The 24,419-nt window shown below is 39.6% G+C and overlaps 1 protein-coding gene across 3 annotated transcripts in view; it reads right to left on the reverse strand.

Moving 5' to 3' along the window:
* ERI3 (ERI1 exoribonuclease family member 3) overlaps positions 1 to 24,419 on the reverse strand; it is a 322,133-nt gene that overhangs the window by 83,973 nt on the left and 213,741 nt on the right. The gene's annotated exons all lie outside the window — the stretch shown is intronic.

Below are 24,419 nucleotides of genomic sequence, written 5' to 3' on the forward strand. Positions count from 1 at the left end.
AGCCCCCCAGTATTTACTGATACACTCCATTCCAAATGGACACTGTCCTTGGCTCTCATATGCATTTGACGTTATGCTGTTATAAACCACACCAGGCAGTACAAGCAATGAGGAAAATCAATGGTTCTTTTTACTTCCCCTGGGAAGAGTAGGTGGGGAGTTAACTGCCACAACTGGTTGGGCTGGAGCCAGCACCACTGTTCCCTTCGGATTTGGTCATTTCTGCCAGACAGGGGAACTCTGGTGGCCTTCTTGTACTGTCTTCACTGAGATTACATTCCACTCCAAACACTATTCCCCCACTTCCAATGAATCCAACCTACTTGGCCATTCAACTTTTGTTTCTTTGTAATGCTATAACATTCTTGAGATTATGTTTAAATATTATAAGGAATGTTTCAAAGAAATACCCGTGTTAGTCTGTTTCATTACAAAAACAGAGGCATGTCCAAGAGAAATGTAATGGCACCTTTCAGATTAACTTAAAGGTACTGCTAGTTTCCCTTCCTCTAACTTCCCCTTATGCCATGAAGTTTAGTCAGAATGTTAGCCTTTGACTTCAAGTTTGGGAATATCATCCCAACTCTCACAGCCATCTTTAAAGTAAAAACATGGAAAACTTATTACGGTGTGATATGTGTCCCTTAAAGACAAATGTATACATCAGCGTCATCACTCAGCTCAATTCATGCTGAAAAACTGTTACTACCCAACATTCTATTATGGCTAAGAGCAGATGGAAACCCAGGTTTCTCACATTCATAGCCTATAACTCAGTTCTCATACATCCTCTCCAAAAACACCAAAAAGGAAGAAGCAGCATCTGTAGCTGTACCATTTTATCAGAAACCATTTAGCCCAGGATTGGGGGGGGGGGGAACAGATTTAACCCCCCCCCCCAAAGAATCCTGGATTTTGGTTTTAACTGATTTTGTTTGTTTGTTTGTATATTTAAACAAGTTGGTTGTTGTTGTTTGCATTAATGTATAGGGCTACACCAATATAGGGCTCAATCAGAAAATTAAGTTGCAAAATGCAGTTAAGATGTAATAGGCACTTAAATAATAATTGTTTTTAAAAGTGATCTTTTAAAACAAGTTGTTTTGGTTGAACTTATGCTAACTAAAGGATTTGTTTCTGAATGGCAGTTCTTGCACTGTTAAATAAAGTGATGAAAAAGAAGCAACTTGCACTAGATACTAGTCAAACAACAAAAAACTGCCAAGAAACTGTTAAAATTCAAATGTTTAAATCCAAACAGTTGCTCCAGTAACAGGGTGAAAAATAGCAATAACAGCCAGAGTATCCATGAGTAATCAATTTAAAAAAAAGAAGTGTTTTTCTTTTAAAGTCAGTTTGTTTAAACAAAGATCTTAATGGAAACCCATTGGATTAAAACATGATTTAAAACTACCTGATTGGTTTACCAATATGGTTGAAACCAGCCCATCCGATTTAGCTAAAAAGTTAACTATTTTGCTCTAAGGGTACACTTCAAAATTGGAGGAAATAATGTTTATCTGGCTAATTTCAAAATACAAGTAAATTGTCCAAGAAACAAGATACAGCTCAAGTCCTAAATGCCCAAACAGATATTTCATATTATTTAAAAGGAAAACTGGTGATATTCAGAGTAATACCAAATTCCACAACTCCATACCAAACTAGCCAACAAACACATCCATAGACATTTTAAAAAAGATCCCTCCAACCCCAACCCCCAAAAAGAACTCTTCCACCCTACATGCCCCCTCCCTGGTGCTATTATAAGGCGGTATCATAGCCCCCTTCTTTTTCTTCACTTTCAAATTCAAGTTGTTTGAGTATTGGCTGCAATTATATCATCCTTTCAAAAGTCTCTGAAAGATATGGAGAGGTAAAAAAATGAGATGGCTGCTGGTTAGATTGAAACCATGCCTTCCAAAGATTTAAGGAGAAGGAGTGGGGGCAGGGGAGAGAGAAGAGTAGCAGGAGGCCTAGGTGGACATCATCAAGAAAAATATCTGGAAGAGCCAACACATATCATTCATACTGCAGAAAATCCCAACTCCACACCTCCCCCCCACTAACTCTGACCAAAAGCCCTTTCATGAGGTGGGCTATCAAACTATTGACCATTTTCAAATCCACTATGGACTTTTTTGCATTGGCTACAACCATGCCTCAGAACAGAAAATCTAGAAACTGGTGTTTCTTTCAAAAGAGGCACTCAGCATTAAATTTTACATTTTCAATTCTCTTACTCCATAATTTGTTAATATTGGCAACTTACTTTTAGGTTTTTTTTTACAAAAACTTTTATTAACTTGGTTTTATGATTGGCATTAAAATGTCTACTTCTGTATTCTACTGTTATGATCTATAGGCAAGAAAAAGAAAACAGGTATTCCTGAACAAAGCACCACAGGGAAACTTTGGTGGCTCAAAACAAACCATCATCTGCACACTACCAAACTTCAAATCAGTGCATATTGTGTTCACCATGGCACTGCTAATAATACAGTATATGTCAATAGCATATCCAGATAGATATGGATTGCACAGCTGTACCAAAAGAATGGCTAAGAGGGTAGGATGGCCTGGTTTGGAGGGAATGGGGAGAAAAGGCAGGGAGATGCTATTGACTGGCTCAGCAGATATGATGTCTGACTATGTTTTTAGCTACAGGGATGGGGAAGAACCTTGCACACACTCCAAAATGCTCAACTCAGTGGCAGCCAACTCATCTTGAAGAGACATTTTCTTCAGGGAGGATTTAACATTTACAAATGAGACCTATTAGAGTAAATAAAGGCGATTGTCATTTGGTTCAGGAGGCGATGGGAGACCATAGGCTTAAATACAAATCTGATTAGGGTGATGTGACTTGTGGAAGGAAGGGGCACTCTTGTGCAGTGGTGTGTATTATGGTGAAGTTTGTTTCCCCTTGAACTGGACACAGAGAACAGTGAACCATGTAAAGCTACAGGATTACTAGGGATGGCTTTTGTGAGGGAGATTTGGGACTGATTAGGTAAGTTTAAGAGGAAAAAAAATCACCATTATTAGGTTATGGTCATAAGCATCAACAAACAGACTGAGAAGCTGCAACCAACTGTATATTCTCTTTACACACCAGTATCCAGAATAGTATCCAAAACAGAAAAACCTGAAACTGGGTTGAGTGATCTGGCACAGAATATTGTAATGTTCTCATCATAGTCATTTCATTATGGATATTGGTAAAAGGGAAGTAGGTACAACAGATTAAAAGGGCTACTTGAAACTTGGCTGTATATAGCAAGCTCTCTTCTAAAACTCCTTGCGACCTTTTCCCAACAATACTCATGAGACAAATGCAAAACTACAAAGAAACGGGAATGGCAAAAACCGAAGTGGCAAGTAACTTTATAGCAACAACTTGCCACCCACAGACTCCACCCAGCTCCATTTCGGCCAATAGCTATACCAGTTCTGCCTGTATGAATTTGAGTTTTTAAAGGCTAGCTATTATGAGGGTCCCAAATTGCTATTTAACTTCACATAATCTTGGCATACACAACAATATTGCTAGACTAGGACAGAAGTTTGGGGCTTGTGGAGAATTCTTTAGGCATGCTTAAAATATATGGGCCTGGAAATAGTTAAAGCATGAACAGGGATGGGGCTCTGTGGGTTTTAATAATAGTAACTCCTCGTTCTCATAGTTTTTATCCTTCCTGTCTTTGGCCTACAAAAAAATTCTCAGCTAAACTACTGACACTGGCTGGGAGCTTAGAACTCCCAAATCAAACGGGGCCCTTGATTCTCCAGCACATAATTGTGCTGCCCTTTCACCCCCACCTTCAATCAGTGCCGTTTAACTATCTCGTTTAGCCTACGGGACCCACCCCTCTGCTAACTAGCAGCCATATTCTTCTCATTAGGACAGAGGCTGTCCTTGCTTTACAGACAAGTTGAGACAAATCCGTAATGTCTCTCTCAATGCTGTTATATATAGAAAGGGTTGGAGGGGGAGCATTCCTGGGCTCCTAGAAAACAGCCCAACTTGCAGCTCCCGAAACCTGAGGCATGCATCAGAAAATTACAGTACTATATTTACCTTGCTCTTGTACAAATAAATAAACAGCAGGAAAAGGAGAGCATGCGAGATTTTATTCAACACACAGGATATTCAAAATGGCTGCCCTTTGGGACATAATGGCTTAAATCTAATTCATCTGAAAGAGAGGAAATGCACTGCATCAGTGGAATTTACCTAAGTGTTGACTTACCATTAAGATGACATTTAACAGGTCTACTGTAGTTGGGAACTAGCAATGGGATTTAGTCCAATGTTAACAAGATAAACCTCCAAGCCTCCTTACTAAGTCCTGTGTTGCCTTTGCTCATCAGGAGTACACTTCGCCGCAATAACACAAATTGCTAAGAGCCAACTGTCCTCCTCTGTACTAATGGAGGTATCAAATGCAGGAAAAATTGGTGTGTGGACTCAAAACATACTGACTTTCACTCATTGTTGGGAAAAGGTCGCAAGGAGTTTTAGAAGAGAGCTTGCTATATGGGTCTGAAATCTCCACATGTATTACTATAGAAGTACTATACACAACCTTCTATATTCATCCTTTTACAATGTACAGTATTCTGCTAACGTGTCATTATTCAAGTTCACCATTACTATGTATCAACTGTGTGCCTTGCATTTCTTTACTGTAGTTGTTCTCTACTGTGCAATCACCAAGAAAAAGGCCTGTGGTATACCCTGAAGGGGGCCCCTAAATACCCTAAAATTCCAAAACCCATCTAATCATGGAAGCTAAGCAGGGTCAGCCATGGTTAGTACTTGGATGGTAGACTGTCAACAAATACCAGGTGCTGCACACTGTATTTCAGAAGAACAAACAGGCAAAACCATCTCTGAGTATTCTTTGCCTAAGAAAACCTTATGAAATACATGGGGTCACCATAAGTAGACAGGCGACTTGAGGGCACATACACACATGAATACCTTCAAAAAGATCACAGACTCCTTGTTAAGTTAAATTACTCAGCCTGGAGTCTCTCAATAAGGGAAGAGAAAGTTCTTCCCTCCAAGTATCAAAGATACACTGCTTGATACTGCAGTAATTATGAGCCTGTTCTATACTAGAACTGTACAGTTGGCCCTCCTTATCCATGGATTTTTTTATCCACAGATTCAAGCATGCATGGCTTGAAAATATATATTTTTTAAAAGTATAAATTCCAAATAGCAAACCTTGATTTTGCCATTTTATATAAGGGACACCATTTTGCTATGCCATTGTACAGTCGGCCCTTCTTATACACAGATTTTTTATACACGGATTCAAGCATACATGGTTTGAAAATGTTAAAAAAAAGTATAAATTTCAAATATCAAACCTTGATTTTCCATTTTTTATAGGGGACACCATTTTGCTATGTCATTATATTTAATGGGACTTGAGCATACACGGATTTTCTTATACACAGTGAATCATGGAACCAAACCCCAGCGTATAACAAGGGTCTACTGTATTTAATGGGACTTGAGCATCCACAGATTTTGTTATCCACAGGGGATCCTGGAAGCAAACTCGAGCAGATAACTAGGCCCCACTGTACTAACAGATTGCTAATGTGACTTCTACTCCATATGCAGAAGATATCCCTGACAAATGGGGAGGCCACTGGAGGATAAAGCCAAGAATTTGGGTAGTGCCTGGTCTCAACCAAACATGGTAAAAGCCACAGAAAGCAAACTTTAATCAAACCTCTGTCATATGAAATACTATACATAATATGCTAAAGAACTAGTTCCTGGAGCAAGGTGATCAAAAAAAGACTGGTTTATACATACATGTGGCATCACGCAGTGAACATATTTAAATGGGTTAATAACTAGCTTCAGAGTATGAACTTCTGTTGTCAAGTAGGATGTCTGAAGTGATAATAAATTATACAGTGATTTTTCCTTTGATCTTACATGAATGTTTCACACAAGTAATATGTAGATAACCACATTCTTCAGCTGGTAAACATGGCCTTTTTGAAAGCACCTTGTGTAGAAACAGTGGTTTGAGTATTGGATTACCATATATACTCAACTGTAAGTCGAGCTCATGTATAAGTTGAGGACAGCTTTTGGGGGCAAAATTATGGATTTAGTATGTCCCTTGGATAAGTTGAGGGTAAAGCTTAGGGACATGCAACAAAGGATCTAAAACAATATCAAAGAACCTACAAAATTATGGCAGGCATAAATGTTTTGGCTCACACTAAAGACTGGATGGAAGAGAGAGTAGAGGGAGCTCAGTGCTTCCAGGACAGATTGCACTCTTGCCTTTCACCAGGGAAGGATTCCCTTTTTAATAAGAAAATATAGTATTTATATTGACCCATGGATAAATCGACCTAGGTTTTTGGGGTCAATTTTTTGACTAAAATTTCAAGACTTATACATGTGTATATACAGTAGGACTCCAACAGACCAGTGTTTGAATCCCACATAGTCATGGTAACCCACTGGGTGACTTTGGGCAAATCACTCTGTCGACCTTAAGAGAAAGGCAGTGGTAAACCTCCTCTGAATAAATATTGCCAAGAAAATCCTATGATAGGATTGTCATAAGTGAGAGTTGACCTGAAGGCATACAACAACAACAACAACAAACAGGTTCTCTTCAGTGTACAGATACCCCAGATAATTGTAAGAGAGCAACTTCCAACTGATCCCCAAGTGCATCAGTGATTATCTACTAGACTTGTTGCAACATCCCCTGCTGACAGATAACTGCTGGAAGGAGAACATAAGAATTAAGAAAATAAAACACATCATTTTCTAGGAAGAGGTTTACTTTGTTCCTGGTATCCACTACAGGTCACTGGTAAATGAAGGATATACTGCTCTTTGTCGAAATACCAAATTCTAGGTTTTTCTTTACAGAAAGAAAAAACCCTCAAAAATAGCTTTCAGAGTACATATGCAACAAAAATACATATTAAATTAATATTCTTCCAACCCCATCTTACACAAACACTATGTTAAGGCACTTATCCACCTGTGGCAGTTCATTTCTCTCACATGTTGTCTAGATTTTCAAAGTAATACCACTATAAGAACCTGTTCCCTTCTTCATCCCTAAATATGCAAGCACCTATGCCACAGAGATCTATCAATAAATAATAGAAATAGAAATAGAAACAGAAACAGAAATTAAATATAGAAAAAGTAGGTTTTTCAGCAGTTATCTCAAAGTGACGGCTGTAGAAAGTTAATAAAATAGTTCTGAAATCAGCTTTTCAAGAGGTCATAGGACCTTCTCCTTCTATGAAAAAATTAAAGCTTTCACTTAAAAACAAGATTTTTGGAACGAGGGGGAATAAACTAGCTCTGAGTCCCATTTTTATTACTATTGTTTTATTATTTCTCTGTATGTTGCATTTTTAAGATACCTTAGTGTGTAATATGACTCAGAAGCATTTGATACCCTACAAGAAATAAAAAATATTGGGATTTTTGTTTTCCTTGCTTCCTAATAACATTCAATAGTCAGGCTTTTCTATATTAGAACATTATTGTGTCATATGCTTCTACCCACCCCCGCACCATACAATTAGCTACTGCTGCTGCTTAAGAAATAACATGAGTAAAACTGCCTAAATGTCCTAGAGTTGGTGAAGACTCTATACAGGCTGCCATTTTAAACAAAAGACTCAGGAGTTATATCAAATTCTAGCTAGGAAGTTAAAAAAGAAAATAAAATAAAAGAATCTAAAGCTTTCTTAAATGACTGCTCCTACCTGTTGCATAAATACATGACTTTGGTCAGGTCAGTAGCATTCTACATGGAAATATACCAGCAACTGTGCATTTGAACTTGGGAACTGGACAGTCTTTCCAGACTAACAGAAGAGCTCTATGATGTTTTAAAGCTTGACTCATCTTCCAACAAATGGTAGTCCAATAAGAGTTTCTACCTGACCCACCTTGTCAGTCTCTTGCTTGTATCCTGGGACTAATATGGCTGTGATCAGCTATTAAAAACACTCCAAGTTCATTATCTTGCACAGACCAGCCAGGACATGGGGCAGTGAGGCTTAAACCAATTAACGGAATGCTCCAGTTTTAAGCAAGAAGGAGCTGTGAGTCAGGCCTTCAAGAGAGGGATGTCAGTGCAACAGGAAGAAACATGTCACGGGTCACAGCAACTCTGAACAGAGGGACCTGTTAGATCTTAATGATAGTTGGGAAAAGCTGATCAGCTCAGATCAGACAGCACTGTTGCCAAGTATGGGCTCTGCCATGGAGTACTCCAAAGAAAGAAAACTCAAGAGGTTTCCAAGAGTAATACAGAATTAAGCTAGGTCTCCCAGAAAACAGGAATCATACGAATGACACAGGGTCAGAATGGATGAACAAGCTCCTGCCACAGTCCTCAGGCACAAAAGGCTGTTCCAAGTCCCTGAGCACAAAATGCAATATGCATAAAGAGGAATTTCACCTGTGAGGTCATTGTAACAAGTGTTAAACCGAAGAAAAGAAAACAAACAGGTACAAAGAACAAAATGAATCCAAGTGTATTCTGTAAATAAATAAATAATCTTGCTTGGTTTGACCAAGTCTGCATAAAAGAAAACCTTTTATCAGGCTAACAGTAAGTAAATAAATGGGTGGATATAGAGATTCATTGTTCTGAGCATAAACACTTAAGAAAAAAATTGTTGGATACTGCAAAGCCTGTTTAGTAAAATAGAGGTTGCAAAAGAAAACCTAGGACAACAAACAACACATAATTCTATGTAGGGATTTCATATGTTTGAAATGTTTCATGTACATTCTCACTTTATAATACAATCAGTCCTCCTTATCCACAAATTATTTATCCACACATTCAACTATCCACAAATTGAAAACATTTTAAAAAAACACAAATTCCAAAAAGCCAAACTTGATTTTGCCATTTTATATAAGGTACCTTTTACCTTTTATTTTACTATGCCATTTTATTTAATTTATTTATTTTACTATATCACTGTATTTAATGGGACTTGAGCAGTCACAGATTTTGGTATCCTCTGGGTGTGTGGATGTGTGTGTCTGGAATCAAACCACAGCAGATACCAAGGACCAGGTGTATGTTCTATAAGAAAAGTGCATTTTATTATTTTTATATTGAAAATGGTGGACTAAGGCTGAGAAAGTGGCTGTCTGAAGGGATCCTAACTAGGTACTTTTTGATCCATTGCTCAATCTCTCAGCCATAGTACTACATTACTGCTTGCAACAACAAATGTAAGCTGAAGGCACAGCAAGCAGCAAAATTTACTCAGGATGCGCTATGAATTCCAAAGTGTATATTTGGAAAGTATTTGTCTCTAAAGGAGGAGAAGAGGTCTTGGGAGTACAGTTTTTCAACTGCCCGCTTTGGTTTACTAGAAGGCAGTGGAACAAAGGACAAGATCAGCCAACGCATATCTGGATTTCAAATCTTTGGATATTATTAATGAATGAAAACCCATCAATACATATATCAGCATACGCACAGCTAAACCCTCAAAGAGGCAGAACTTTTGGAGTACAGAGAAAGGCAAGAGATTGGTTTTCAATAGGAGCCATTTTGGTTTTAAAGTGGAAGACATGCTGGTGACTGCCCATCTGCCTCCATTTGGAAAGTCCTTATAACTGGCTCCAAACAGAGCAAACAAAACCTAGACCCACTTAGCACAGTGGCCATGGTTAAGTCAACAGCCCATTATTAAGGTGACAATAGCTTCCCATTAGAGAACTGGCTTTAGACAGGAGAAGGGTGTTTAAAAGATCACACTATACCTCACACATGCTGGGCAGCCACACACCCCCACTGCCCCCTCCCAGAGGACAGAAAACTTCTTTAACAGCCTTCGTTTCTCTCTTTGCCATTTCTTTTTTGCTAGAGGAAAGGGGGAGGGATAGTAGGAAGTTAAAGAGAATTGTCTTGCTACTCAAAGCCTTTAACAACTATTTTTAATATCAGGCTGAGGAGCAGGATTTTTGAAATGAAACAGCCAGCTCCTCTTTGAAGCAAGAACTACAGATCTTGAAACAAGGTCCATTCCCTCCTCCTTCACTAACTAACAGCCATATTTCTCTCATTAAAAGACAATCTGACTGTATTTTCAAACTTCTTAACAAGGCGATCACTGTAAATTGAGGTTTCTATTATCCCTGTTCCTATTTCAGTCGGATCAGGCAGCGGAGTGCTCTTTTGGGGCTGGGGGCAGTAACCATCCTCTCTCTCTCTCTATTCCTTTTTTTCTCAAACTACCACCAGTGATAATGATGACTTGTGAATATTGATTAAACAAGACTGTTGGGGGGGGGGGGGCGGGGGAGGATTGCTGGTGTTTTTTTACTGCTGTTCCAGAAAGGGCATAATAACAAATAAAATAAAATAAAAATGAAGTTTATCTCCCATCTAGAGTTGGTCCTTAAGCTTCCTGAAGACATACATTAATCTGATGTGCCCTCTTTTTCTTTCATGTCACTCCCCATCTCCCACCACTCTGCCGCCTTCCCAAATGCAGGCAGCCAGAGCTCCAAAAAACCTCTTTGGACCCCTCTCTGCCCGCCCAGCACCCTCACTCCTCTCAAGCTGGCTCTGCCAGATGGATGCAATTTGCATAATATCACCGGCAGAGGCTGCAGGATCAACAGGGGTCAGGCTCTGACATCTCCAGCACAGTCTATCTCCGAGTGCTAATTTGGACTGCATTGATCTCTTTTTCTGATTTCTTTGTCATTTACGTCTGCAGCAGTTTGACAGGAGATATGGAGACAGACAAGGGGGAAAAAAGGAAAGTGGGGAGAGGCACAGGGAGAAACAAAGATTGTAGTTACAGATGTCTTTAAGGAAAGAAAAAGATTAAGCCAAGGACTCAGCTGAGGGTCGCAGCTCAGAGACATCCTAATTACCTTGTTCTTAGGGATTCTTGTACAAACTTAGAGGGGGGTCTTGTCATGGAACTCACAGGAGAGGAAACTTGTTAAATTGCAATGGAGTGCCTCCAGTTGGCTGCTATTTCCCCACCAACTTCCAGCCCTTTACCACACCTCTCAATAGTTTCTCATTAGATGAATGGCAGGAATGCTTGAAGGCAGTATACCCTACTGGCAGATTCTCATTAAAGACCAAAAAACAGGACACTCTAACGTACCTAGGTGCCAGCTCAAAAAGCTGGCAATGAGCAATCACATGACCACACTCCCATGGTTTGGAACATAAAGGGAGAAGTCCAGTCCCTTCTCCTGGGGCTCTATCAATAGCCCAATAGCCAGCCACTATGTAAGAGAGCAAAAGACCCTTCCTCTCAGACAAGACTTGACCACTTGTATTTTAGAATGGTTTTGGTTACCCCTGTGAGTTTTTCTGCTGAAAAAAGAAAGGTGAGAAATACAGCATAATTTTTTATATTTTATTTTTAAATTTGTATTGATTTTGATATATTACATTTTAAAAATGCACAGAACAGAAATGGGAAAGCTATTACATATGATGAACTAATGGAAAAGGGGTGAAAAGAAAGAAAGAAAAAAAGGAAAAAGAGAAGAAAAAAACCGTATCAATTTCCAGTTTGCATCGTTTCTATACATCACTATATAAAACAAACCAATCTATTCAACTAATCCCTTTTTTAGCATAAGTAAATATAAAGTTCTATTTCTCAGGGTTTGTACCTCGCTTTCCATACATTCTTGTTTCTAGACACTGGGGAAGCTGGAGCACCAAAGAGGGGTGTCCCCATCTTCAAAAGTACCCAATCCTGACAGCATCACTACAACATATTGATACCACATCAGACCTTAGCTTCAACAAATCAAAGTATATGGACTACTGTATATACTTGATGCACTGGAAACCTATAGTACATTTGGAACCTAAGGACACCCTTATCCTAACAACATTCAGAAGCATTGATTTGTAGCAACATAGGCACACACATCTGGACAATACTGTTTCAGATCTAAAACAAAATCCATTAATAAATTTTAGCTTGATCTAGTAAAACTGCTGGGGGTTTTTCAGCTGGCAGCTTCACTGAGATCTGCTGGTTAAGTCTTTAAAAAGAAAGAAAGAGTGCTTGTACAATCTGTAGTCACGCATGCAGTAAAGAGAGTAGGATGACACGAACAGGAACAGGAGGTCAACTGTGCATTTCTTTGGAGGAAACCTAAGGATAAAATAATGTGGGGCTTCCCTAAAATATGGTATGAGGATAATAGTAGGCAGGGAAAAAAAGTTGGGAAACAGCTATGTTCACTCATTCACTGAGCACCCAGGATGATAGATGGAAGAATGCCATGTCCCACAACTAACACGAATATGAAAGATAAAACTGAGGAATTCCCCTTTCATTGCAATCTCTTTATGTGATGTCACATTTAAAAGGAAACATACATTTACAGTTAATTTACCGTTTTGTATGGTTGCCATACATTTATATCCACGTGAACTAAATAAATCCTCTTACTCATCTCAAAAAATACATGCATGCATTCACACACACCATTCTGAGCAGTCATCTCCACTGGGATTGCAGAAAGGAACTGTATTAATGACAGCATGCAGCAAGAAAGTATATGTTCTGGATGACATCACCGGCATTCAGCTAAGATGGCTACCGTGTCTCACTTGCCAGGGAAAATCATGCAAAATGCATACAAAATCTTTTGGGTCCATCTCATCATCTTTGCATGGAAAGTATGTGGCTGAAAATCACAGACCAACATAAAAGACAAGGAGTCAACACAAACATCCAATCATGGTGATGTTCCCCACCACCACATCCCACTCCACCACACCCACAGGCTTTCTTTGTTAACCACAGGAAACAGCTGAAAGACCTTGAGTTCTCCATTGTAACACAGAGAGGAATACAGCAGCAGTGATAAGAACATACCCCCTGCTGCTGCTAGGAAAAAGGAAGCGCTGAATCTTTGCTAAAAAGGGCTGAATGCTGGCAAGAGTGTTCTGTCACTTTTGCGCACAGTAATCCAGTGTGCCACGGAGTCCCATCAGAGGGATTTTGAAAACTTAAATGACTGAAAGCACAAGAGCACCAGCTCAAGGTTCCCAGCCGGCCCAGACATCCTAATTAGCTTTACACACACTCCCACTCAGAGGGGAGAAAGCACACACACAAAAAGGACTGTCACTTTGCTTTTTTCTCTTTCTAAAAGCGTGTCTGCGCTTACTGCCTTTCCCACTGTGACACCTCTCACGGTAGTTAATTAGAATCATGTCACCATGTTAATGTGCTCTGACTGGACGCTGACAGACATTTGGCCTGTATCTTGCCACATCCCCCTCTGCCCAGACCAACATTACCTATGCAAAGCACCTCTCTGTTTCCAAAAACCTCTTCTCATGTCCTGGGCGGAAAATGCCTCGTCTCATCTACCCATTTGCTAGCCCCTACTCCCCCTTGCCAGAAATACTTGCCATATTGCCTCACTCATGGAGCATCCGCTCCACCTGTTTTGAGCTGCCTGACCTTTACCAGCACTAATTCAAAATGACACTGCTCATTTGATGACATTTCTGTTGATTTTTATTTTAGTCTCTTTTAATTATTTAACTCTGGAGTCTTGGGCCCTCTTCTTTAGGCCTTAAGGGAGTTGCCCTCTACCATAAAGCTGGTTGAAGACCACACCCAGGCCCTGCCCATCCTCTGCCAATCTGTAGTAAACAAAGGGCATCATAACAAATCAAAGCAAAAGGAGGAGCAAGGGTGCTCATTTTCAATACTGAAAATGTCACAATGGTGAAGCCGTAAGGCACTGCACAGACAGCTTGGAGTTGATACATTGAACTCTACTCCACAACTCCAGATCTGTGATCTATCAGCTACATACTCACTATGTATTTACTCAAACAGGCACACGGAGGCAGCTTCTCTTGCCCTACATCTCAAATCTACCATAGTACAGAGGTCAAGACATTCTCATGCTTTTGTGACAAGTGAATCACCAATAGTTTAAAAAATCCTCTGCATCTAAAGGCATCTTCACATTTAAAAAAAAAAATACCCCCAGCCATGATTTCCCAGTTGTGCAAAATTTGAAAAGGTCTTTCTCAGGGAGTAGAAGAAGCGCTCTGTATCACAGCAGGCTCCATAAGGGTGAACAGCACCCTGCCATTTGGACCCAAAAAAGCATATAGGAAGAGTAGCAGGATCTAGAATAAGTCATATGTCTTCTTATTCTTTTTATACAATATTGCAAAAATCCAACCATATCTCTCCGCCTCTACTGCCAAGATTCTGGTCCATGCCCTAGTGGTATCACGACTTGATTTCTGTAACATCCTCCTGGCTGGGCTTCCTCTTTCTCACCTCTGCCCTTTAAGTTCTGTCCAACATTCAGCTGCACGCATTATCACATCCACCCACCGTTCTGACCATATCTCTCCTTTGGTGGCATCCCTTCACTGGCTACCCCTCCCTTTCTGTATTCAGTATAAGCTCCTGCTGTCAACGTTTAAAGCCCTCCATGGGCTGCCCCCCCCCTTATTTATCAGACCTTCTTTGTCCTCATCTTCCCACTCGGGCCCTCCACTCTGGTAGTCAAGGTCAGCTGTCCCAGCTCAGGATTTCCTCTGCCCCATCTCGGATTCGCCCCTTTTCACTCGCTGCCCCTCACTCCTGGAACCTTCTTCCCTCACGAGCAAGGGCCATCACTTCTTTAACCAGCTTTAAAACGGAGTTGAAAACCATCCTGTTCAGAGAAGTGTTCCCAGGCATTGCATGATTGTCACTTGCTATTTAATGTTCTTTTTTGTTGCCTGTTTTATTGAACCATTTCCTGTATTGCTATGTATTTTATATGTATTATCCTATTATTTCTTAGATTGTACGCCATAGGCAGGTTTACTCTTTTATATGTGTTGTTTTTATGTACAGCGCTGTGCAAATCTACAGCGCTAAATAAATAAAAATGTGTGAGACGTTGAGAAACTGGAGCGTGTCCAAAGGAGGGCGACTAAAATGGTGAAAGGTCTGGAAACCATGCCCTATGAGGAACGACTTAGGGAGCTGGGGATGTTTAGCCTGTAGAAGAGAAGGTTAAGAGGTGATATCATAGCCCTGTTTAATTATTTGAAGGGATATCATATTGATGAGGGAGCAAGCTTGTTTTCTGCTGCTCCAGAGACTAGGACCCAGAGCAATGGATGCAAGCTCCAGGAAAAAAGATTCCACCTCAACATTAGGAGGAACTTCCTGACAGTAAGGGCCGTTCGATAGTGAAACAAACTCCCTCGGAATGTAGTGGAGTCTCCTTCCTTACAGGTCTTTAAACAGAGGCTAGATGGCCATCTGTTGGGGATGCTTTGCTTTAATTTCCTGCATGGCAGGGGGTTGGACTGGATGGCCCTTGTGGTCTCTTCCAACTCTACGATTCTATGATTCTATTCTATGATTCTATGACAGAATGGTCATATTTTTACCACAAACTATTACCACAATGAAGCTGTGCAAACATCTCACTGAAGGCAAGATGAAATGAGAAGGAACTAACTGAACAATCTAAATCACTGTATGTTTGTAAAAGGATTGAAACCACTCCAGTGTAGGGCTAAACCCAACATGATTCTTTATGGCTTGGTTGAAACACCCTCCTCAGACAGATCATCCCAAACAAAGCAACAAGTCACTTGAAGATCTTCATTTGAATGTTTCTCTATACAACTGTCAGAAACAAGAAAAGCAAAGGAGTTTAGTTTGGTGTCTTTTCACCAGCAGACATTTCACCAGCAGATTGCTCTTTGGCATTTAAGGTGGGTTATAGTTAATAGAGGCTGTTATTTCTTTTTACTGATGGGTTTTTAATTGTATTTTAAACCTGCTTTTACTTTTTAAGTGTATATTTGCTTTCAATTAAATTTTACTGTTGCTGGCTTCCTTAAGTTCCATTATCACATAAAGTCAGGATAAAAAAGAAGCAAACAATAAATGATAAGGCAATGGAATAAGTACTTATGTAGAGCAGCAATGCAGTTTAGATCCTTTATCACAGAAAACAGCAACTCCAGCCAGATAAACACTTGCCAGACCCTCTCTTCAGTCCACTCCAGTGACAAGTCAGAACCTTTTGAGAAATGGTACATTTTGTTCACATTCAAATTTGGTATGGAAACATTGGGATTTGATAGTGACCCAGGTAAAGTAGACTCAATCATTTGACCACACATAACAGCCCAAGAAGTCACCTGATGTCAGAGAAAGATCAACTGAAGTGGCAGCAAGAAATCGGAATTTCCTCTGCAACCATCACAGCTACTGGGCCACTTGCTTTTTAAAATACAAACAGATTCTGGACTATCTAGGACATCTCTCTTATACTTCAATAAAGCATTGTTCTGAACAATGCAAAAACAATAATAAAGGTGGCTATGCACAGTTCTTGACATCTCAAGTAGCCTCTATCTAGGAAGAAATTCACCTAGATCAGCTCCAGGTCTGCTCTAAATGTTCTCCCATGTTGGGAAGTGTTTGGGAGCTGGAAGGGCTATGGATCCAGCAGATCCATGTACTCTCAACCCCATTCATTATCACATCTCCAATACAGTAGTTCTTCACACCATCAATGAGGCTGGCATTCAGAGTTCTGAAACTTTTTGGGGGAGCCACCATTGAAACATCTGTCATGTTCTAAAATATTTTCAAGTGTTGCTATTTTAAAATTCTATGTAAAGCTCTGAATTTGTTTGACTATAATATTTAGGTTGTATGCTATATATCAATACAAAAGGTATTGGGAAAGCATTTCAAAATATATACTGATACCATATTATTTTATTTATATCCTGCCTTCTTCCCAAAGCTGAGACTTAAGATGACTTATAAGAAGAAATACAAGTAAAAAGATATGCCAATGGAAAACATACAAAAATACTTTTTAAACTGGTATTAAACTATATACATAAAATTAAAAATACTTAAAACGTAACATTAATATGATATTTTCAAAACAGTTGTTTTCTAAATAGACATGCTAAATTAAACTTTAGTCAGCAACCTCATCGTTTTCTATGTGGAAAAGAGGTGAGAAAGTCACAACCATATTGCTGTCTTATAACTAAGACAACTAATATTGAGGAGAGTGAAGAGCATGAACTAGAGGAGGGCCAGGAGAGTGCAAAGAACATAAAAAGGGATGTGAATAGAGAAAGCCTAAAAGACAGGACAAAGTGAAGCTAAGAAACTACTCAAGGTACAAGCTAATCTCCTAGCTCCCAAAGCTCTATATGGCAAGGCAATGTCACCCCACATGTCCCAGCCTGCCACTCTTAGTACTTGCATGAATACTCTTGTGCATCCACAAACAGACTTGCTCTTTAACACTAGTCATGAAAGCATGTCACTGTCTCCAAAAACAAATCCTATATTCAGAATGAGGAGCTTGTGAGGATGAGAGCTGCACCCGGGCAGCTCCCCATGGGGTGGGCGGGGGGCTGGCTTGGTGGGAGTTAATTAGAATCTTGTCACTAAGTGAATGCGCCCTGCCTGGACTCTGACAGATGCTCCCCTCTGACACTGGGGGCCAGAAGACAATCCACATCAAGCTACTGCAGGATGACCCTTTTAACACAAAGAGTAAACTCACTGCACAGCAAGTTGAAGCTCATTAAAACTGTCTACTCTGTGAGCATCCCATTAACCTCTCTGTTAAAAACACGCAATCCCTCTTCTTCTCTTGCAGGCCTAATTAATGCTCAGGATCAGGAACAATATAACACCCTAACCTTCCTAGATTTCCAATCAGTAAATGAAAAGAGAGAGGGGGAGCCAGAAAGATACAGATGCATCACCTACACCTCAAACCATATTGGTGGTTGACCCTTTCAAATAGGTAGGCTTTCCCATGAGGCTAGCACAAGCTAAGAGAGACTGCTTGTGCGTAGCTGGGCAATGTAATCAAGCTGCCATTTGCACTAAGTTTTGGTTGATCAGCTCTGTAAAACTTCCATATAATAATAAATAATAAAATCTTTATTTATATTTCCTGCCTCTCCCCATGGATCGAGGCGGGAGTACATCAGATAAAAATCACTATTACAATAAGCACAAATTTATCTAAAATTACAACAATCAATTAATAAGACAAAATTTAATCAAATTGATACAAATCCATACCTATATATGAGTAATGGAAGTATAGTGTTACCTAGGTTCAGTTATGGTGGATCAAATGGATAGGCCCGCCGGATGAGATCCGTCTTAAGTGCTTTCTTAAAAGCATCTAGGGTGTTAATACGACGGATCTCTTCCAGTAGGTTGTTCCAAAGTCTGGGGGCAGCAGTAGTAAATGTTCTATCATAGGTCGATTTCAGTCTGATTTTTGGGTACTCTAATAATATCTTTTCAGATGTTCTGAGTGTGCGGGGCGGATTGTGTAAGGAGAGATGTTCCTTCAAGTAACTCGGGCTTTAAAGGTAATGACCAACACTTTGTATTGGGCCCAGAAGCTAATTGGTAGCCATTGCAGAGATTTTAATATTGGTGTAATATGTTCTGATCTAGATGTTTTAGTGATCAGTCTGGCCCCAGCATTTTGAATCAGTTGAAGCTTCCGGGTTTGGTACAAAGGTAGCCCCATGTAGAGTGCATTACAGAAATCTAAACGAGAGGTTACTAGCGAATGTACCACTGTTTCAAAGTCCCTCTGGGCCAGGTAGGGACGCAGCTGGCGTATCAATCGAAGTTGGTACCAAGCACTTATGGATATCGCCTCCAACTGAGATAACAATTATTTTTCCTTTTTCTAAACTTATATCCTTTTTCTAAACTTGATTTGCATGCTGGGAATGGTGGGTGGAGTATGTGTACCCTAGGCAAGTTGTTGGGGGGGGGATCTCTTGATCCCCACCATTTCCCATTTAACTTCCAAATAATCTCATCATCAGTAGACAGGTACACACTTCAGTCTATGGGGTAGTCTACACATTTAACAAACTCCTCATAACAGTTGAATAGAATGTGACCTGGACACATGCAATTTGCAGAAGTTCAGGCTTCTTGCAGGATGGGGGAGAGGTGCTCTTTAAACTCTGTGGGAAAAGGCTTCACGGTTTTTACTGGAGGATCTGCTGAAATTTGCAGAAATGTGCATTATCGCACGTACGACCATCTATTTGCTTCTCATGCATTCAGATGGCTGCACATTTTTGGCAGAGGGATGGTGAACAGATGCAAATAGATGCGAATTTGTGCAGGGAAAATGAATGCAATTAACTCTCTCTCTCTCTCTATATATATATATATATATGAAAATAGGGATGCTGGACTTCTGAGAACTGTCATGCTGGCCACTAACATCTTTGATGTGGTATGTTTTAGTTCATTTCATTGTTCTAAAGTGGTTTGTTGTCTTGGAGGATGTGTGAGGGAGAAAGAAAGAAATAGAGTTTGGTGGTAGTGCTTTGGCTAGTCTTTTTGTAGCAGGGGAGTATTTCAAATGTGTGTGTTTTTTCTGAGCATTGTTGCTTTGCTTTCTGTGAAATGGGTACTTTGTTGTGCTTTGTGTGAGCCATATGTGATTTGACCTTTAGAAATGTTACTTGAACAAGGTACTTGTCTATGACCCTCACTAGTTTGATGCCTATGAAATGCATATTTGAGCATTTCTGCCCTTTGCTCAGATTCTAGGGCAAGTTACTTTGCTTTCAGCCTTGACATTTCATCTTCTGAAAAATTTGTTTTCTGGATAATCACTTCTAGTATGGCAGCCATTTTATGAAAGCATCAACAACGTTCTCTCAGAATCCCAAATGTGGCCACAAGCCCCCTAAAGGTGAAGCTTCCTAGTCTACTGCATATACAGTAACTGCAGGGTGGTTGAGGAAGAAAGGGATTCAAATAACCGGCCTTCTCCAACCTGGATGTCCTCCAGATGTGTTGGTTGGGGGCCATTCTAGTTGTGGATGAATGAAGTTGTGGTCAAAGTATTGTTTATACTGAAAAGGAAAGAATAAGCAGCAGATTAACTGAAGCATTGCACAGATCATAAGTGCAGATGAATAACCAGTGGTCAACAGCTGCTAAGCACTGAGGGTTAGGGGGACAAGCCTCCCTTGGAATGTGCTCTCTAACCACCTGAGGTTATAGGAAAGAAAAATATCTGTTGTCACGATTACTTGCCAATTTCAACCCTAAAGTTCATGATCAGCCAGAGGAACTGACCACATGGTGCCTTGACAAATGTTCTCCACATGAAAAGTGAGCAGAGGAACTCAATGCTACTGCAAAGGTAGGCCAGAATCCTGGAAAGCTTGAGGTGACTTATATAGGGAAAGGGGCTCTTAATGTCATCTGGGTTTTTATTTCTATTCAGGTCCAAAAGCTAAAGAGCACCTTGCAACTGGGGGTGGGGGGAGGGGAAATACCTGAATGTGTGTCCAGCTCTCAGAAAGCACACACCAATACCAGAATGTTATGCCTGGTAGAGCTTCCAAATTACTATAAGGAAATCTGATACTCTATAGACAAACTCCTAGAGTCAGAGCAGAAATCTGAATGTTACATAAAGAGCAGAATGTTAGATAAAGACTTTTATCCCCAGTGAACCTCCTCACCCCAGTTTCTTAGGTGTCACTGCAAAAGATTGGTCAAAGTATTCAATCATTAGTGTGATCATTTAGGTACCTAGAACTGTCAGTGTCATTAATGTAGGAACCACTGCCGTCATTCTACTGGGCTTTGATTCCTCTTGCTATTGTTACAATACCACCAGATCTATTTTGCATTCCTGTGTTGCAAAGACATTACATCTCATAAACAAGCTTTAATTGGCTGCTATAATTCAAGTAGGAAAATAACAGGGGGAGGAGTGACAACAAGGTAAAAGCAGGTTGGGGGAAGGAACAGGCTGCTACCAATTAAAATAAAAAATGAGACAGGTTGGGTAGGTCAGTCCTCTTCTCTATGTTCCAAGCAAAATATATATCTGGAGAACATTCAGATCAACCTAGCCATGATTGCCCATTTATTTAGGAGGGGAACCAGCGCAACACAGGGTGAATTCACACTATAAAACTGATACCACTTCAACTGCCATGGTTCTGTCCTCTGGAATTCAGAGATTTGTAGTTTCATAAGACACAATTCTCTATTGCACTTCTCCTTGCACAGCCCATTGGCTGCAAATTCTAAGCATTTCATGAAACTACAACTTTCTGAATTCCGTGGTATGGGGAAATGGTAGCTGAAGTGGTATCAAAGTTCTTTAATTGCGCAGTGAGGAAACAGTGCTAAACTTCAAACTCCCCCCTGCAACTCTTAAGAATCATGTCCTAGTGCTCCCCCATGTCACTAAGTCATACGGAAAACTACCACAACTAAAAAAAGACTTTTTTCTTCAATGTAAAGTAAGCATTTGACACATGTAACCCTATTCCCAAACATTCAGATATATTCCTTGTCTTCTGACAGCTGATCAGATCTCTTTCTTTTAAGGATTTTTATCTTATTTTTTTCCTTTGTTTAGCCCTGATCATACCTATAAGGGCTATGAATTTTATACACCCGCTATGTACAATACTTTAGGCTCTACTGCTCATTAATCTCATCAAGCACAGTGAGAAAGAGCAAGGTTGAACAGCTGCCAAATAAATACCTGTAAACATACATAAACACTGTGAAAGAATGGAGGGGAAGGGGTCACTATCTATGGGAAGCTGCCAGAATGCAGTCATTCCCCTGTGGTTTAGAACAAAAGGATGGGAAGAACTGCTGAAATCCCTTTCCTAAAAAAGGACACTTGGGCTGTTTCTGAGCTCCAGAGTCCTGTTTCCCCTTCTCCAAAATTTCCTCTATGGAGTCTGACTCAGCTCTCAACTCACCAGCACAACTGCTCTTTATAGTCAAGCTGGCATATGATTGCAGTCCCAGAACAATCCTCTCCTGGCTCCAGGAAGACTTATAGCTGCCATTAGTTGCCCCTCACAAGAGCCAAACTTGACCATAATTCCACCCCGCTTTCTGATGAAGACATGGCTTCATTTCAAGTATGTCCACTAAGCCTGCCATGAGTTCCTCAGCTGCAAAACTGAAGTACTTTAAAAAAGCAAAACAACAAACAGAAACATTCCCGACTAAAACTGTAATATGCTGCCTTCTTTAAAGCATATAGCTTTTCCTAAATTCACAATTAAACACTGGGTAATCTTGCATAATAAGAATATTTTTATGTAATAAGTATACAGTGGTGACTAAAAGGGGAAAACATTTAAAATAACGAAGAGAGATTACCTTTGGCTTCAGAAGAGACATTTTACTTAACAGCAAGATTACAGTAACTCATTTTATTCAGGTCTGTAAATTTTTCTTCTAAATTCTCACCACAAGAGATGGGCAAATATGTAAAGTTCAATTTCATTTAGGGTGCTTTTTCACTTTTAATTTCTTTGTCTTATTCCTACATGGGATTGCAAAATAGGCAAGACTTTTTGGACATGATAGTTTGTACATTTTTGTACAAATTTAGACATCTGTGTATTTTTTATAAATGACATATTTTAAATGAGTTCATGTTTGTGTGCACTTTTGTAAATATAAAAATATTAAAAAGCAATTTCCTAATGAAGCATCTGTGTTTTTTAAATTACTGCACAGCATTTTTTTAAAAAAATGTGTGCATTATTTTAATACATGCATTTTTATTTTCACAAGTTGCATTACTGTGGACTCTGGAATCAGATGGGTTTCAGTGGCAGAATTTGATATACAGTATCTTTAGGTTCAGGAAGTACAAATGTACCAAATTTGTGTTAAAATGTGAACAGAGGAATTTCACACTTATCTCTGCCCAGGACAAGATGGTGAGAATCACAAAATTCACAATGGTTTAATCCTTCTGCAAAATGGGTCTTTTGGAGAGCTGGGACACATCTGGCACAATAGTGACACAATAAGGAAATGTTCCTCATTAAAATGAGAATCGGTCCTGACAACCTTGCTAAGGAGTTAAATGCTGGACTCACAGTAAACAAAGAGGCAGTGTTTAACCTCATGTTGTGTACTCAGAGGTAACACAAAAATGCCTCATACCACAAACAGAAGCAGCAGCGACTGCATGTTCTCCCGCCTTGAGGCTTTTGAGCTGTAATGAAGAAGTAAAACCCCTGGAAAGAAAATTCAGTCAAGAAGATTGGAGAAAATAAACCACTACTGTGCTCAGCTATCCAGCAGGGCAAAGCCAGCTAATGACAGTCCGATAGATGTACAAGGTAATTAAAGGCAATGACAAATGATATTCTGGGGATGTTTGTTGCTCTAGTGTGGTAAGAAGAAACACTATAAACACTCCTATAATGGTTCTAAGGGGTCCCTAGCAACAAAATGTAACAAGGTTCTCAGCAGCTCCCATCCCACCCCCAATACCTTTCCTGAATACACACACACACACACACAGTATATGCATTCCTGAATTAAACTTACAACCAGGCAAAGAAGTACAATGTGAATGCTACATCCTGTCAATGATGCAACTACATCCATAGTTCAAAAAGAGTTTGCTAATTAAAAGCTGGTGAGCTTTAAATAATTCATCCCCTTAACTCATATTGATTTGGTAGTTTAGTGGTTAGGATCTTGAAACAATATTAAACAGCTTCCTTCAGGGTTGGGTGGCGGGTGACTTTTTCATGTAAGTCTCTCAGCCTAGCAAACTTAAATGTACAGCAGCAACAAGAGGAGATAATGCAATGAGGGGCCATTCTTGGCAGTAGAAAAAGAAAGATATTCATACAAGTCAGACATTCAGAGGGTTTATGTACAGAACAAGCAGAAATATCCAGAAATATTCCAGTGGCATTTCTCATATTTTTCTAGGACTGGCCCTATATGCCATTCACTGTTGGACAAACCCGATGGCTATTTGTCAGTACATATGACAATCAGAAACACAGATATACATTGACCCATATCTGCTGTGGCTGTACCATAAGAATTTTAACACATAATGCAAAAAATTTTACAGGACTATATCCTCTGCAAGCTACATGGAGCAAAAATAAGAAAAATCCAGATCTCAAAGCTGCCCAGTTCACAAGGTGATATGGATATGGTCAAACACATCAAACTAAGCATAAACATGGATTAGAAAATTGGAGCAAATTAAGGGATAGTCTGGTATAACATCTGGTGGAAGCACCCCCTGATCGTCTATAAAGATTGGAAGATAATGCTGTACACCGCTTTGATCTTAGGAAAAGCGGTCTATAAATAAACAATTATTATTATTATTATTATTATTATTATTATTATTATTATTATAAACTTTACCTCATGACTCTATAGAGAATTGAAGAAAACTCTACCCAGAATGTAATGATATATTTTAATATTGCACTGTAACATTTTTGGATAACACACTGTTTTATATTGTGATTTTAGATAACTGT

This window comes from Sceloporus occidentalis, unplaced genomic scaffold (assembly GCF_023333645.1).
Source record: "Sceloporus occidentalis isolate IW3139 unplaced genomic scaffold, rSceOcc1.0.p SCAF_3, whole genome shotgun sequence".
Taxonomy (NCBI): Eukaryota; Metazoa; Chordata; class Lepidosauria; order Squamata; family Phrynosomatidae; genus Sceloporus; species Sceloporus occidentalis.